General features: G+C 41.2%; 1 long non-coding RNA gene across 1 annotated transcript; it reads left to right on the forward strand.

The window, feature by feature from the left end:
- Positions 1-1010: 1010 nt before the first annotated feature.
- On the forward strand, positions 1011-3281 carry LOC133653146 (uncharacterized). The gene is made up of 3 exons (XR_009826670.1): positions 1011-1112; positions 2743-2917; positions 3063-3281. It is a non-coding gene; the product is annotated as an uncharacterized LOC133653146 (long non-coding RNA).
- Positions 3282-3856: the final 575 nt, after the last annotated feature.

Consider the following 3856-nt stretch of genomic DNA (forward strand, 5'->3'; position numbering starts at 1 on the left):
CAAACAAAAATAAAAAACACTTTTCGGGAGAACATCCGCACCGTAACATAACATAAACACAAAAAAACAAATACCCAGAATCTTTTGCAGCACTAACTCTTTCGGGACGCTACAAAATACACCCCCGCTACCACCAAACCTCCCCCCCCCCCACACACACCTTGTAGCGTCCCGGAAGATTTAGTGCTACAAAGGGTTCCGGGTATTTGTTCTGTTGTGTTTATGTTGTGTTACGGTGCGGATGTTCTCCCGAAATGTGTTTGTCATTCTTGTTTGGTGTGGATTCACAGTGTGGAGTATATTTCTAAAAGTGTTAAAGTTTTTTATTTGGCTACCGTCAGTGTAACCTGTATCGCTGTTGATGAAGTATGCGTTGCATTCAAGTGTGTGTGGGTGCAGAAGCTGCACTGACATGAAACTGGGCCGGCACTCGTTTGACTAGCTGAAAAAAAAAAAAAAAAATTCGGGAGGAGTGCTGGAGTCACTCCCGGGAGGGTTGGCAAGTATTAGAAGTAGCGGTGAATGCGGTGTTACCGCGGCACTGCCGCAATGTATAATCGACGGTCCAGCTTTAGTGTTAATTTGATATTGCTTCAAGGGCCAAGTCAAATTACACGTTGGGCCAAATTTGGCCCACGGGCCAGAGTTTGACACCCATGACCTTCACTGTAAAAAATTACTGTAAAAATAAAAAATAAAATTACAGTTATATACTCCATCCATCCATCCATTTTCTACCGCTTATTCCCTTCGGGGTCGCGGGGGGCGCTGGAGCCTATCTCAGCTACAATCAGGCGGAAGGCGGGGTACACCCTGGACAAGTCGCCACCTCATCGCAGGGCCAACACAGATAGACAGACAACATTCACACTCACATTCACACACTAGGGCCAATTTAGTGTTGCCAATCAACCTATCATGTTCTTCTTAAATGCAGTTAAGTACTGTAAATTTTGTTGCATTTTTCAAAAAATATAGACCAGCAGTAAGTTAATTCAGTATTTTTCAGACTTGTTTCTTGGGTCCGCCCACAATTCGTCCAACCGAGCTTCATTTCACCTGGCCGACCCTGCTAAATCCATCCTACTGCATTGTGTGTTTTTGATAACAAGGTAAGAGTCACTTGTACCTTGATGTGTCATTTTCTGTTTGAATTACTTTATATATATATTTATAAAGTCCGAAATGACATAGCGTCACAGTCAGCATCACAGACACTATCGTTGACCACGCGCATGTACCGCCGCATGCTAGCTAGCTAAGTTTTCTTCTTTTTTGTCATAGTCATCATAAAAGATGATAACTTGCAACATATGTGCTACGACTTGCAGCAATGTATTTGCGTATGTTAGACACATGCGAAGTCATAGTTGTATGCCTAATGCATCGTTTAAGTGTGCTTTCCCTAAATGCACAAGAGTTTTTTCCAACTTGTCAGCCTTCAAAACTCACAGCCGTCGTCATAAATATGGCAAGAGTAGGACTGATATGTATAGCGCAGAAGGTTTACCTTGTAATATTGTCTCATGTAGCGCGAAGTGCGATGATATACGGGCCTTTCTCCTGCATTTGAAAAGTCATATTACCGAAGGTAGGACAGTTACGTGCCCCTTCAGTCAATGTGAAAAAAGATTTACAGTCAAGTCTACTTTCACATCGCACGTGTCAAGGAAGCACTACGGGGTACACTGAACGAAGTTTGACTTGCTCAACAGCAAATCCAAGCAGCTCTTGTGTTATTAACACTGATGATGACTATTGTGATATGCAACTTGAGAATTCAGGATATTCCTGTTATGAAGACATGGAGGTCTACTTGCATTAAAAAAATGTTCACAGCACTGAAAAAAGGTTGAGAACCACTGCCTTAGGACAGTGGTTCTCAACCTTTTTTCAGTGATGTACCCCTGTGAACATTTTTTAACTTCAAGTACCCCCTAATCAGAGTAAAGCATTTTTGGTTGAAAAAAAGAGATAAAGAAGTAAAATACAGCACTATGTCATCAGTTTCTGATTTATTAAATTGTATAACAGTGCAAAATATTGCTCATTTGTTTTGGTCTTTCTTGAACTATTTGGAAAAAAAGATATAAAAATAACTAAAAACTTGTTGAAAAATAAACAAGTGATTCAATTATAAATAAAGATTTTTACACATAGAAGTAATCAACTTAAAGTGCCCTTTTTGGGGATTGCAATAGAGATCCATCTGGATTCATGAACTTCATTCTCAACATTTCTTCACAAAAAAAGAAATCTTTAACATCAATATTTATGGAACATGTCCACTACGCTTTAACCAAGCCTCCATTGTTTTCTACATGGATAGTTGATTGACAGTTGGTGCCGTGTGGCACCGCCGCCAGGTAGGGTCAAACCATCATGGCATGGGGGAAACTCTGGCTTTATGGTAATGAATGGAATAGCCTACTTGATTAGTTGTTCAGTTTATGAACTTACATTCATATTTTGTCGAAGTATTATTCAATAAATATATTTATAAAGGATTTTTGAATTGTTGCTATTTTTAGAATATTTAAAAAAAATCTCACATACCCCTTGGCATACCTTCAAGTACCCCCAGGAGCACGCGTACCCCCATTTGAGAACCACTGCCTTAGGAGACTAGATGTAAACAGAGGAAAGAGAGAGCGAGTGAGGTGGCCATTCCAAATACTTTTAAAATGCTACCCATATTGGATACTGTTTAGGAACATAAACTGCATTTCTTGACTGTACCAGTTGCTGGTGACAAAGTCACAATAAAACGTTGGATGATCAGCATGGAAGGTGATGTCATCTGCAAAGGCGTCCAACCTAGCTTAATCTCAGGGCTTGCTGCCCTTCTTGCCACCTACTATGTGTTCAACTTGGAATACCAAGAGGAAGGTCCTCGGACATTGGAATTTGTTCAAAGGTAAATCCTCTTGATACTGTTAAAATACTGTTAGGATATTTTATTATATATTTCTCACCTCTGTTCAGGAATTTGACTTGTCATTTCCCCAATTTTGTGCCTTAAATCAATGACTCTTCTGTTCCTTTGTGGACCTTCTTATTAGGGACCGAAGCACCAGTTTGACTCTAGGATACAGAGAAGGTAGGTAATGTGCAGGTAAAGATATGTTGACTGGGTCAAAGAAGGAAGCACCTGTTTGACCCCAGGATGCAGAAAAAGTAGGTAATTTGCAGGTAAAGATATGTTGACTGGATGATGGCAGGAAGCACCAGCTTGACCCGAGAATGCAGAGCAAGTAGGTAATGTGCGGGTGAAGATATGTTGAATGGGTAAAGGCAGGAAGCACCAGTGTGACCCCACTATGCAGGGAAGGTAGGTAATGTGCGGGTGAAGGTATGTTGAATGGGTGAAAGAAGGAAGCGCAGGTGTGGTCGAGGCCATGCAGACAAGGTAGGTATGTGCAGGTGAAGATATGTTGTATGGTGAAAGAAAGAAGCACCAGTGTGACCCAAGGATGCAGGGAAGGTAGGTAATGTGCAGGTAAAGATATGTTGAATGGGTGAAGGCAGGAAACACCAGCTAGACGCCAGGATACAGAGAAGGTAGGTAATGTGCAGGTAAAGATATGTTGAATGAGTAAAGGCAGGAAACACCAGCTTGACTCCAGGATACAGAGAAGGTAGGTAATGTGCAGGTAAAGATATGTTGAATGGGTAAAGGTAGAAAGCACCAGCGTGACCACACTATGCAGAGAAGGTAGGTAATGTGCAGGTAAAGATATGTTGAATGGGTAAAGGCAAGAAGCACCAGTGTGACCACAGGATGCAGAGAAGATAGGTAATGAGCAGGTAACGATATGTTAAATGGGTGAAAGCAGGAAACATCAGCGTAAATACA

This window comes from Entelurus aequoreus, linkage group LG07 (genome assembly GCF_033978785.1).
Source record: "Entelurus aequoreus isolate RoL-2023_Sb linkage group LG07, RoL_Eaeq_v1.1, whole genome shotgun sequence".
NCBI classification, from domain to species: Eukaryota; Metazoa; Chordata; class Actinopteri; order Syngnathiformes; family Syngnathidae; genus Entelurus; species Entelurus aequoreus.